Here is a 13,711-nt window from a genome sequence, read left to right on the forward strand (position 1 = left end):
TCTTAAATTGGTTTCGAGATATAAATTGGTAATAGTGATTCTCTGATACAGGCTTACGGTTTACAGACGAGTTTATAACAGAGACATGCATCCGAAATCAGCTCATGCTCATGATAGATGATTAGAACTTATCAAGGATGAGTGTGACGGTGGAGCCAGGAAAGATTGTATTATTGTCAATAATTTGTAATTATCGCAAATATGGTAATGAATTTATAAGAAGGAAATAGAATACAGCAACGAGCTTGTACATTGTTTAGTACTATCTACATACAGACTCGACATAGTATTTGTGTTGTTTTGGAACTATTTCTAGATAGTCCCTCTGTCTGAGAAGGATAATTTAGGTTGTTAGCAATGACAAGATTTCAAGATATCTTTTCTTTTCTAGAAAAAGATACCTTTGTTAGATGTGCAGGTTGACTATAAATTAGTTTTGATAGTGTGAATCCAGAAACGACAGTGTCTAAAAAAGCTGCACGTGGTTCGCGAACCGCGACTTAGCCACTACTGGTATAATTAAAGGCGAGCGAAATGTAATCGCACTGTTGTAATTACGAAATCGGCTAAAGAGTACCTTAAGAGAGTTCTAACACAAATGTCTAGCCAATTTGGCCACTTGTAAACCTAGGAGAACTGCATAGAACCAATTACAGCTTATGTTACTAGCACTCTGACTAATTACAAGCCCAAAAGTTCCGCATAGAGTATTAACCCTTCAAGAACAGAGCATCAAGAAGTTGCTGTAGCACTGTATCAAAGAATTTTTTAAAACACTTCAGTTTTCTAAATCAAATAGTACATCTGCACTTTACAATTACTAAAAGCTTATTTAAAAATAATTTTATTTCTCCTAAACGAATCGATAGTTTTTGATAGAATATGGAAAAACTAGAAGCACGTACATTGTATGTATAGACACCATTCTCGAAAAGCTAATAACCAACCACAGCTCATCCTACTATTATAACAATTGATCTCACAGAGGAAGGAATTCAACTCGACTAGAACCCAAATAAAGCCCAATGTAAAAAGTGGCATCGTGCTCTTCTCGCCTCGTTGTTCGTTTGCCTTCAAAACGGAAGCGCGAGACAGGAACTTCTCTCAGAGGGATTATATTTCGCGGCGGTGGATCGCTGTAACTCGCCCGACCCTTCCTGCATAAACTCGAAGCCCTATAGGAAAGGAAAGTGAAACCGCCGCGGACGAGGTAACCCATCGGGGTTGCGATCGATTTATAAGGGCTGCTTTCACGCTGACTACGCGTACCTATATCGCTCTTCGTACCCCCCAAAAAAAGTAAACTTCGCAACAGTGTTGGGGATCGTAGAAAGGAGCCAACGCGAAATTAACCGACGTGAACCCTGAAATGACTCGTTCATGGTTTCTGATAAAACGAGACTCGACACGGCGTGTACCGTTTCGTCAGTGGGACACGTTCACCAAACGACGGCGGTATCTTATCGCGTTACGGAAAGGAATTTTGATTAGGAAGCAACTCCTTTCTTACCGATGGTTCTGTAACGCGACTCTGTCGTCGGCGTACGCCGGAGAGGTGGAAGAAGCGAGGTGTTTCGACGCTCGAAGAGCCATCGGAAATAAAATCGTAAAAGTAAAAAAATTGCGGACGAGAGGGGAGGAGAGAGCGTAGGAGGGGTTGAGGGATTTATTAAAGCGAAAAAACGATATCAGACGGCCTTCTGCTTTCTCGTTCATCACAGTCCTCGGCAGCGATATATTTTCTTCTTTCTTTTTCAAATAACGAGCATCATCGTTATGGCTCCTCCCACCACCCCCCTTCGAGCCTCCCACGTCGCCCCCCCCTCCCCCCTCCCCCCTCTGTTCCTTCTCCAACCTTTCCCCGTCTCCCCTCCCCACCCGCCGCCCCCCACAACCACCCTTTTGTTCCGTTCGCAGCGAGTGAACCGAGTCCAGGTTTAATTCTCAAAGCGATAGCAATTTCCAGGCGCAGGGAAAAAGGAAAAAAGTGAGCTGCCGAGGGGAGGCGAAAGAGAAAGGAGGGAGAGAGAGGGACGGCCACCCTGTCATACTCGATCGATCCGACTTAAGCAATTAATCTATTTAACCTTTCTACTCTGCCGTGCGCGCCGCGAGCACCAAGGAAAGACGAAGGATTAAATTATTGCGTACTTGAAATTCCGAAGGGATCGGCCTGGAGAGCGGTGGGAGAAGCTGTCGCTGCCTCTCCCCGCGTGTGCAACTGCGAAATGGATGTTTAATGAGAAACAGAAACGGGAGACGCCGCGGATGCAATGATTATAAAAGGATATTATTTTCAGCGGCGATCTCGCGTGTCGTTCGGATTTGAATTTTGCGACAGTTGCGTCACCTTCGCTCGCCACTGACGGAGAGTGACATTCTCAGCTGGGAGTTCATGTATTAGGTAATTGTTGGTATTATTAAAAGCTTTGGTTAATAACGGTGTTATATGTACAGCGAGCATTTGCTAATGAATTGCGTAACGCGAGGAAATTAGCTGTATTATGCGCTTCTTCTTGTGTCACTGCTGCAGATGGGAACGGTTCGAGTTTGGACTGGGCTGTGGTGGTTGGAATACGAAATCTGAGAATCACAGCTCTGGGATAACGTCTGATGTTTTATCTAGTGTCACTTACGCGAGCAGCCGCGTGTTGCGTGGAAACCCTTTACTGTCAAAGTCGAGGAGCGCTTCTTTCACCTCACGGCACCCTCCAGGTTCAAAGTCGTCTGCTTCCAGCTGTAGAAAGAGATTGTTTGTAAGTGAGGCGATGATTGTTTCAGGAAGCAATAAAGAATCATTAAAGAAGATATAAAAATTAAAGACAATGAAATAACAAAGAAATATTTATGAGGAAATAACCAGGTAATTACTAACACTAGAACTGCCAGGGTTAAAGTATATCTATTTTAACCATATGTCAAAATTACAGAGTTTTGAAGAAGTACATGAAGTATAGAAATAAAGTTTATTTACATGTTCTCTTAGTTTTACTCAGTATTAACTAAGAAGAGAAAAGGAACCATCATTTTAATGGGATTGGTAGTTATAGTGTTAAAGACTGAAATTTAAAACCAAGATGCAACAGGCTACTACTTAACTTTAGAATAATCTTTTTCTACAATGATATAAAATAGGCACGTAAATCTTATTTAGCTTATTTTCTTAATTAAAGAAACCCATAAACCGCTTTCTGTACTTTTTATCTATCTATCTACTTGTACCTCTATGGATAACTGCCGACCTTCAGAATCTATTGCATAACAAACCACTGGAACGATGTTAAATTCCCTATGAATTAAACAAATAGCTAATTTGCAAACTTTCTGGGGAAAAAGTTATGATCGTATTATGTTCCAATAATTTCCTCACTTAATTTGTTCGATCATTTTCTCAAATTCAACATAAACAATTTCATTGAATTTGCTCTTTTGAATTTCAAGAAAATGAATTAAAATTGATAGAAAATATAATTTCAAAGGAAAGGTAATCGTGTAACTTTCAAAATATAAATTTAAGCATTTTCAGTACTCAAAAATAAACAAAATGTCATCAAACTACGCAATAAAACAATTAAAAACAGCTCATTTTAATATCTTATCGACTTACATTTTTCATTCACTGAAGCTTCTAACATTAACACTTTTTGGGGTTGTTTCGTTTTGAAGGTCAATAGATTTATGGAATCTAGTCGAATTTTGGAATGGAGAAACCTTCCAATTGATCGAACTGTGTGTGATCTAAACCCCAATTTTCAATTAAACAACAACAATAATAACTAACTTGCACGTAGTAGAGTAACACGAAGCACGATACCTGTCACTTAATCTCACGACAAGATATCGTTTTACAGTGTTCTCGATTAACTCAACCAGTCGGTTCGTCGATCGAACCGAATGTTTCAATGAATCAGTATTTCTGGACGCTGATCATCGCTGTCTTCTCGCGATTAATTAATTAGCCGATACAATAATGAATAGCTTTTCACGTCATGTTAACAGAAATGCGGTTTATACATTATTAATCAAACAACGCGTTGTCATTTAACAGAGACGCTGATTTTAAACAAAATTTCAGTGTTTCGATAATACAGTTTTTTAAATACTTTAATTGATAGACATATTTGTTTCAGTTTTATCGTAAGAATTTTGAATAAATATTGGTTTTCTTTGGAATTTCGAACTACCAATGAAAATTAAAAGGTAGCATTGTTTCTTAAAAAACATCTTTCATGTGTTAAGTAATTCTAATTTTATAATAGGAAAAGTTTTACAATGCTGGAGGCAATTATTCTACTAATAATAAGTATGTAGATAACAATGACATTGTTAAAAAATAAGGAAAGCTAGTTTTATTCTACTTAAAAAAAAATTAAACAATCAAATTAATCAATTATAAATCAAGATTAGTGGGTTCTAATTTAGATATATTTAATGAAATCTCAATAATAGTAGACAAACAGCTGAAAATGCATGCGAGTATCAAGGTTTACGATATATACAATTATAAAAGTAACCAATTAGCTTCAGCTGCTATTGTTTCTTGTATTAGTTATTTTCATTTTCAGGTAACTATTTCTACTCTTGAATGGAGAGCCTTTATGTGAGATAATTTTTAATTATCGAAATTCTACTATAGCCACCCTATTGACATTGATCGTGTAGAAACCCCAAGTTCTCTCATAAAAACATATTATATACCAATTTTGTTATAATATGTGCATATTAACAATATTATACAAGCTGTAACATTACCAATTTTGGCACGCACATAAAGCATCAATAATCAACATCCAATCACTTTATTTTCGTTCCTACTCACCGCTCCGACTCTCGCGTAAATGATTTCATTAAACCTTTCCACTTTCTTAATTCTTATTTTGCGTTCATTAAATGCAGCGCGGAGTGCAAAAACACTTAAACAGTGCAAACAGTCAGCCTAAATTTCCATTTTAACAAATATAGTTTTTTTATGCATATTACAATTCTTAACTGCGTGTCAACGCTTCAAGGAGAAATCACTCTTCCTCTCACAGTTATAAATCGAAAAATCTGCAACTCTTCAAAGAATCGGTGGACAAGAGGCTCTTTCGCGTGTTCGATCTCGAAGCCACGAATGGATTCCCTCAACGGCTGCGAGCATAAATCTTAATTTCAGCAGGATGCGTGGAGATAATGGCATCCCGACGTGCCTCTTCGATTTTGCTCGTTTTGCGCGTCGAAAACGCCATGGATCCAGTCCGCGAATAAGAATGCATTAGGGCCGATTGAAGGTCGCGGGGAGCGAAACGGCTCGCGCATGAAACATTCCTGAAAAACAGGAAATTCACGGGACGCCTCTTGACCGAGGCCAGAGACGACGTTCGAATTCCGTCGAAAAATACCGAAACGCTCGACGATATTGCCGTCGCTGAAGTTCTTTCACCCCGCGACGTGTTTTTCCTGTCTCGCGCCCGAAAGCCTTCATTAATTCGGAAGAGCGGACAAATTGGGAAATCCAACAGGAAAAAAATAGTGGAAGAGCCACTCCTCTTCGAGGCCACACCTTGGACCGTCGAATCAACTTTGTTGGTTGATCATTCTGCAGTGAAACCTCATCATACAGTTGCCCAATCACAGATTTCAGACTTTCGTGGTCTGGCATCTTACAGTCTTTAGTGTTGAGACTTGAGATTTCCAAGTATGAGTTGGGCCCTTTTGAAAGAATTTTTCTGCAAGCGTTGCAGCTAACTTCATCAAAGAATGAGATCATAACTCTGACACCTATATAAGTTTCAGTTTTAAAAGCATTAAAAAAACAACAGGACACAGGATTTTCTTGGACAAAGCGAAAATAGGGAGATGTTGGAGATGATACAGGGGATCTTACTTTTATTTTAAAAGCGACAGGACTTTTTTGGTTACCTGATAGTTCTATTTTTGTTTAGTTTCATTATTCGCAGCTAATCTCAGAAACGTATATCTTATCCACTATAAACTCGTTAATGATTATTAGTCGCAAGGCTATAGAGTCTTAGAGAGCGCAGTCTTTATTTTATGAGTCAGTAGTGAAAGTCAACCGCGTTCAATCAAGAAATTCAATAGAAATATCAGAACTCACAAAAGGAGTAAACTTCTATGTTTATTAAACCATTTAAATATATTTAATTTTCCTTAACCCATTAACTGTCATAGCCTCAAATTTGACGATCACGCATATTTTACCTTATCACTTCATAAAATTGATTGTAACCATCCTATGAATTTTTTCTAGAACATTAATTAGTGCTATCTTGAAAATATCTATGTTTTAATTAAATTCATTAAAAAACAAAATCTGTAGAATCACAAACCTTTCAGAAAAAGAAGATAGTTAATGGGTTACTAATTTAATTATTACTGATCAAGAGTCCTACAAGTGATCAGTGCAACTATTCATTGAGCGCCTACAGGCACCGATGATTATGATCAAAGGACAGAACTACAGAATTTACCCCCAAACAGCGCGCAAAATATTCGTGTCCCAGAAGAAATCCCTTGGAAAGCATTGCCCCTAGGGACTTTTCGTGAGACACGAATAACAGTTGCCCTATCCCATTCAAAGGGTTAACAATCTATTTCTCGAAGTCAAGGAATAGATATTTCTAGCTACACTCTGGGATTATTTTACACATCCTCCCACACATCCAACAATAGTGGATCAGGGAACTGAGAACACAGTTCATAGGTTTCCCAGACAGTCGACCGCTAAAAACAACGCGGGCAAGACCCACGAAACTCGCGAGCGCGAAAGCGTATGATAAATCTCAGGGTGACGTTGTCGAAGAATGAATAAAATGCCTCGTTACAGTGGAGGGTGAAAAGTTATCGACGTCTCGGTAAATTCGTTACTCGAAAACGTGAAAGCACGGCATTATTGGACATCGTTTCCCCAGCACGCGAGCGTGTCTGAGGGCGCAACAATTTTCCAGTTGTCGGTGTACTCGATCGTTGCGCGTTCCATACGCGATCGAAATGTCGTTTATTAAATTCGAGCTTCAAAGGCACCGCGTAGCTTTTCTAAAATCTCGTATATTTCGTTTCTCGTGGGCGTGGGGAGGGGAGGATCGCCGTTCATACGAGACAGTTCCCTCCAGATGGCTGGAATAAAAAGCTCGTCTTCCGGCGAGACAGAAGCATCGGATAGGCGCGTAGATGGCGACGACAATCGCAAAATCAATTTGCATTATTCGTTTAAAAGTGTGCTGGCCCGTGACGTCAGAGGAGCGGGGAAGGGGAAGGACGGTAGGCGCGTAAGAGGGTGTCGAACGGAGGCAAGTGGCCCCGTCTGGTCGTCGATGCTCTCAAACAATCCCTTTTCTCCGCTTCCACCACCTCGTAGCACCGCTACCAGCCACGCCACGACCTCCCCGGCGCTGACGCTACCCCCACCGGTTTCTTCGACGAGTCACCGAGAACACCCCTTCCGCGATCCACCCCTCCAGCCAGCCCCTTTATCATACCTTTGTATATGTCCCTTAGCCATCGAAGCCTATGTACCCCTCCTGTCTCTCCTGCAACCCCACTGTTCGCCTGACACCCACCCCCGCCTGCGCAGCCTTCTCACTCTTCCTCCCTCTCTTCTCCTCCCGCTCTCCCCCACCCTCTTTACCCCTTGTCCCCATCTCGTTTCCCCGCACGCACAAACATTCACCGGCGACGTGCTCTCTGTTTCTTTCATCCTAACCACCCCTTCCTTTCTTCCTGCGCTCTGCCCTCTTGCTCTGTGTACGAAGCGCGACCCTTAACCCTCTGTTTACTCGGGATTACCAAGTTTCTCCATACTTGATTCTGTAATGAAAGTTATTTCGCGACAGCTCCTTCCCGCTCTTGTTTTAATAGCCGCCAACGCCGTCGAGACTTTTGTCTCGTTTCGGTGTTCACCGACTCGTTCGGGATTTTCGAAGGAAGTAATTATCGCTCTAATTGCAATGCTACTTTCGCGGGGAACAGTTGACGACCGGTGTCGCGGGCTTTCTTCTCGCGTATGGAGAAAGGGAGCTTTGGGAGATGAAAGTTTGGTTTTTTTTTTTGTATTGAGCGTTCTTTGTTTGGAGTCGTCGACTGGATGGAACGATGGGATCTTGTTTGAAGGTGGAATCGAAGCTTTGTTGCGAGAGAATTGATGATGAATGAAGTGTGTTTCTCTGGTTTGAATTGGATAATTCGATAATTTTGATGCTGGCTTCTAGGGGCTTGTGCAAAATTTCAATTAACCAGACTTTATCTGTTATGTTTAGAGATGCAACTACATAGTTTATTGACACCTTGCAGTATAAATTAACTCAAGCTTAAAAAAGATGTTCTCAGTAACAATATCACAAACCAAACTCACTATTGTACGTGAAAAGGTTAATAATAAAAGTACCTGCAGTGAAGCTAAGGGTAAAACTCAAACCATGATTTAATGATAGCCTAACCGAAATTTACAAAAATTAGGTATCAAAAAAATGTTTTATTTTCTGATTTGATACTAAGCAGACAAACCGAGCTTTCACTATATTATATTCGAAATTATTAAATTTTCTTTCTATATGATACTGTTAACGAAATACTGTACAAAACTTTTCGAAATGTTTTAAAATTTATACTTATTCCTTAATCACTCACATAGAATTCAAAATTCGTTTTGAAAATTTTATCCAGTTCTTAATTTAAGCTTATTCCGACGTTATTGTAATGAGATTTTGAAGTCTATATTCTAAATTAGTCGAATGTAAAAAAGGGGACTTACAATTAATTAATTGCAACGTAAAATGTAAATTAAGGAAATTAATTACAAAATTTTTCTTTATAATGAGAAGTCTCCGTATAAATATTATGGAATATTGTATCTCCCAAGTCTCACCTCGGATAATCTCGAAAAAAACATGGATAGGAAATCAGATAAAAGTTAATACATATCTCGAAAAACCAAGCTCGACACGCATTTATATCGAATATAATAAATCTTACGGCATTACGTTCCTCTCGTGACCTGGTGAGAGGCGGTGCCAGTTAAATGGGAAAAGTTTTGCTTTCAACGAGCTAACTCGTGGCTGCTCCTAACAGGAAAAAAAGGGAAAACTGTGAACGCTCTACTGTCGATGTCGTTTCAGGTCGAAAATCTGTAACGTGCTAGAAACGTCACATTTCTGGTTAAAATCTTAAAAATTTAACACATATGACTTCCTAAAAAATGGATAATCCAATTGTAGCTAAATCTTATAACAGGAACCACAATTCTGTGATTGTAAGAAAAAACGATTTAAGTCACATATTTTTGTTTTAAAGACATTGGCGTTTAATGTTTTCAACGTCAATAGTGTCTAATGAACTTGTGTCTTCTTGATCCCTTATTTTTAGGTAAAACAATTCTTTTAATGTCTTTTTTTGTTCTAAAAGTATAAATTGTATATTTTAGATTCTATATTCTAGAATTTTTTGAGAATATAACATAGGCCGTTTTGCTTGCTGCTCTCTGATGAGTTTATAACATAGAACTTGTTTTTCAGACCAATCTATACTCATAGTAGTCCATTTTGATCTTATCAAAATTGTGAGTCACAATACACCGTACAAAAAATTATTTTGCTTTATATTTATAATTCCAAGTTATAATACACATAGCAACAACCTTATGACGAGGAAATAGTGTACTGGAGAGTCACACCTTTTATAATAACAATGTAAAAGTGTTTATTGTTGCTTTTTTACGAATTACTTATGCGGTCCGATTCATTCCATATAAATGGGGCTAGCTTTATCATAAAATCATTATCTTAATTTGACGACTTACAATTAGATTTCTAATACATCTGAATATTTGTCGAATATTAAAATCTGCACATTTTTTATTTGCATTCAAATATAAGCAATACTATCCACTACTTAATAAATTAATAATCCTGTCTATTTTTAGTATCTGTATATTGCACTGTAACGCAATGTAATATATTTTTATTATTAGTTGTACAGTTGTTAAAAATATAGAGCTTAAAAATCGAAATTGTATGCAGGTATTACGTAAATGTAGGCATTCTTAATTTAAAGTTACACTAATATCTAGATACTAGGTACAATAACGTTAATTAAATAAATACAAAATACTGCTTCCATAAAGAATGTGGCTCTGAAATATTTCTAATAGACAAATTATGGCTCCCATTACAATAAGAATAAGGTATATCCATCCTTAGATTATACATCTGTTAACAAATGTGCTGTCAAACTCTTGATTTTAAATATTTGTGACCAACTCTAGTTCCGGCTATAGCCACGTGCATATTGAATAAGATTACTTTTGTTCGTTTATTTTAGATGAGCAGAACGATCAAAATCGTGACAACTACATATGAAGGCACTTTCAGCAGAAGGGGTTGCACTAAAGCAACTGTATCTCTCATAATTTTCAATACTTCTACATAAAATGACCGTGTATATCCTTAAATACAGGTGAAAGGTATACGAAAACATGAGATGCAAAAATGTGTTCCCCATTTAAAAAAAAGAAAAGAAAAAACAGAACACTTGAGACTTTCTAGTATTCTTACCCCCCTAAGTGTCTAAGACTCTAAAGGAGCCTCGGTTTGTCCACCCTTGTTATGGTTAATAACAACAAATTTTTAAGGTTTACTTTACACAGGACAACAAATGTCCAGCATCGGCTACATGAAAATTATTCTATCAAGCCGCTGGTTGTAGCCTTTTTCACGTCCGAGGACGCTTTTTCGCCGTCCCGAATAAACAAATAAATAAACCGGGGCGCGAAATCGTGGCGTTCATCGGAATTCATTTACAGCGAGCGCGAGCACCTGTCGATTCCGTTTCTGTTTTCGAAAAATCCGGCGGATCGGAGGATTTAATTTACCCTGGTATAATCGCACGCGCGGTGGTCGTTTCAATTTCGACTCGCGATAAAAGTCGCGATACACGCGTTTACAGCGACGCGATACCGCGATACACTGCCGCGCGTCCATCGAGCGGTTTAATTAAGGCGGAACGCTCAATGCACGCTCCCATTGACTACGACTCGCGACCGGTTTACTGAAATATTCACAAGTCGTAGTTTTCCCGACGTCGGGGGAGATTTCTCTTGCGAAAAATCAATTCCGTTGCGTCGCGGGGAGCAGCAGACGTTGAAATGCATCGTTCTTTTTTTCACGCGAACGTGCTCCGGAAATAAATCCACTCTACGAATGAGACTTTTGGATAGAACGAGGGAAGAGGCAAGACGAGGCAACCTGGGTGAATTTTTTATTTTGGACACCTTAAGGGGGCGGTTCCGCAAAACTGAACGACATCTCCAGTGTTTTGGAAACCTGAGAGGTGTAGAATTTCTTTTAAATTAGGTTATAGGGTTTCACAAAAAGTCGCTTTATAATTCTTCCTTAATGGTAAGTACGTACTATTTAGTTTAAAAGCTAGTTGCTGCTGAAACAATTTTCGAAATGGCGGAATAACTTTGCTGTTTCAATTTTTTATTCTTTTTTAAATTTTGTCTGTTAATTCTTTTACACTCTAAAAATGATGCTGCTCTTCGTAAATATCGAGAGACACGAAGTTAACAGCTTTTAGCTATCTATCTGTATTATTGAAAAATGTTCACTTTGTTTCGTACTGTGTAAAATGATTGAATTCGAATTCAGTATCGAATGATAAAATCTCATCGCACTTTGAACTGACTTTCAGAGAAACTTCATGAAATTTTATAAATTGAGAAAAAGAAAATAAAAGAACAGTTTTTCACGTTAATAAAAATAATAGTTTTTGATGAAGTGCCTAATGGCACTTCGAAGACTTTGTTAATTAATTCAAATTTTTGCAACTTAGATACCATCATCGCAAACCACTTTTATTCATTTTTAAAAGTTATAAATAACAAAATATGTTAACCATATATTTTATTTTACCTTAGAGCATAATTTATGTACCTACAGTTTCCTAGATTAACTCGTAAATATTTGGCTTTGCCTTGTTAGAAGTTTCTTACAACACAATATTATTTAGTAAATTATACATCATAAATATATATTAATTACAAATTAAAATATGCTGTTTTCCTTACGACCGCGATATTTATGGCGCGGAGGAAAATTGAGTCGCATCTGCATCGAAAATTCGTTTAAATTAAATTGATACTTGCAAAATTAACTCTTGAATAAACTCATAAATTTCTTCTCAACAGATTCAAATCATAGATTCTGTTCTTCAAAATATTTTGCAATTAGTATTGAAATTATGAAAACTAAACAATAGGTAACATAAAAGCTGGAAATAATGCTGTAATTAACTAAATAATCTTCTAAACATATGTATAAATACATGTACTGTATATGTTATATATACTATAAAGATAATTACCTATCTGTGAAACATACACATAAATAAGCGGGCTATATAAAAAAATAAAGTAGAATTCTATTGACAAATTACGTCAGGAGAGAAAAAGGGAAGATGTCCAAGGGAAGAGTGCACACGTGCGTTGCAGGACCGTTCGATAGTGCAAGTAAGGTCGCCTGGGTTCAATGTAATAACCTTACCATTGACCAGAGCGAGCACTCAAAGATTTCCAAAATCTTTGGGACTGATGGTCACCAGCTGTTTTGAAAAATCGAAATGTTTCTCGATTGGTTTGTGTCTCAATACATATTCCTATATAACAATAGACATATTCCTATATAACAATATTCTAAATTACGCAAAGAACACTCACATGTTTTTCCATATTAGTCTTAATTCAGAATTCGAGATGAACAGAGCAGAAACCAACACTTTAACTACTCCTCATCTCGGTAAAGTTCTTAAATGAATTGATCAAAAAGGGGAACCAAAGTTCTAAATCTGTGCTGCAAAATAGTTTGTAATTGGACAAAACAAATTTGGCGTTAACAATAAACATTTGTCGCTATACTTATATTCAAATTAGATAATCTTTATTCGAATAGAATTTCGAATAAAAATTACAAGTAGGTAAAATTAATATTTCGTGAGTGAACACTAACTACAACCTCATACACATAATTCATTATTCACTATTCAATAATTTATATTAGTTTTAAGTTGAGTTCGAACATTATTCACAGCAGATATTATTCGAGACTCTCAACTCTGTCTGTTATAGAACAACAGATAATACTTTGCATTAATACAATTTCTATTACCGCAACACATAATCAACATAAAATTACAAGGAACTGTCCAACGCAGAGTTTCAGTTTAGTAATAGATGACAACCAAAGGGTAGAGGGAAGAAAGTCGACGGCGCAAGAAGGTCAACGTAGTGTCAACGAATGCTTACCTATCCGTACGGTAACCCTGCAAAGATCTGTCCGATTATGAACGGTACTTTACGCGGAAAAGGCGATTAATAGCGCGACACGAGTTCCTTCTCAGTTTAATGCGCCGTGGCATCTCTCGATGCAGGGGCAACCGACTCGCAACAGGAAACCAGTTGCCGTTTCTTATTATCGATCGCTCGTAATTATGTCGTCAAACGTTCTAACGAGCGAACGGAGGAGTATGTATCTGAGTGGAGGGAATCGAGTCAATTTCCAGAGGCGTACAGTAGAGCCACGGTGAATTGGAAAAAGGTTTTTCGTTCGATCGATAGTCCCTCCTTTTCTTGCCCCTTCTTGACCACCCACCGTCATCGCGGCGAACGCTTCTTTTCGTTTTACAAGCCAGCGCGACGCAGAAGGGGCCTAAATCGTTACTC

At 38.0% G+C, this 13,711-nt stretch overlaps 1 protein-coding gene across 5 annotated transcripts in view; it reads right to left on the bottom strand.

The window, feature by feature from the left end:
* LOC143177446 (uncharacterized) overlaps nucleotides 1-13,711 on the bottom strand; it is a 167,574-nt gene that overhangs the window by 124,597 nt on the left and 29,266 nt on the right. For 4 of the 5 annotated variants that reach the window (XM_076375342.1, XM_076375341.1, XM_076375343.1 and 1 more), the window contains one exon: nucleotides 2,637-2,737. The exons of the other annotated variant lie outside the window; for it this stretch is intronic. The gene's annotated coding sequence lies outside the window, so the exon portion shown is untranslated. The remainder of the gene's footprint in view (nucleotides 1-2,636; nucleotides 2,738-13,711) is intronic. 5 annotated transcript variants of the gene reach the window in all.

This window comes from Calliopsis andreniformis, chromosome 3, assembly GCF_051401765.1.
Source record: "Calliopsis andreniformis isolate RMS-2024a chromosome 3, iyCalAndr_principal, whole genome shotgun sequence".
Lineage (NCBI taxonomy): Eukaryota > Metazoa > Arthropoda > Insecta > Hymenoptera > Andrenidae > Calliopsis > Calliopsis andreniformis.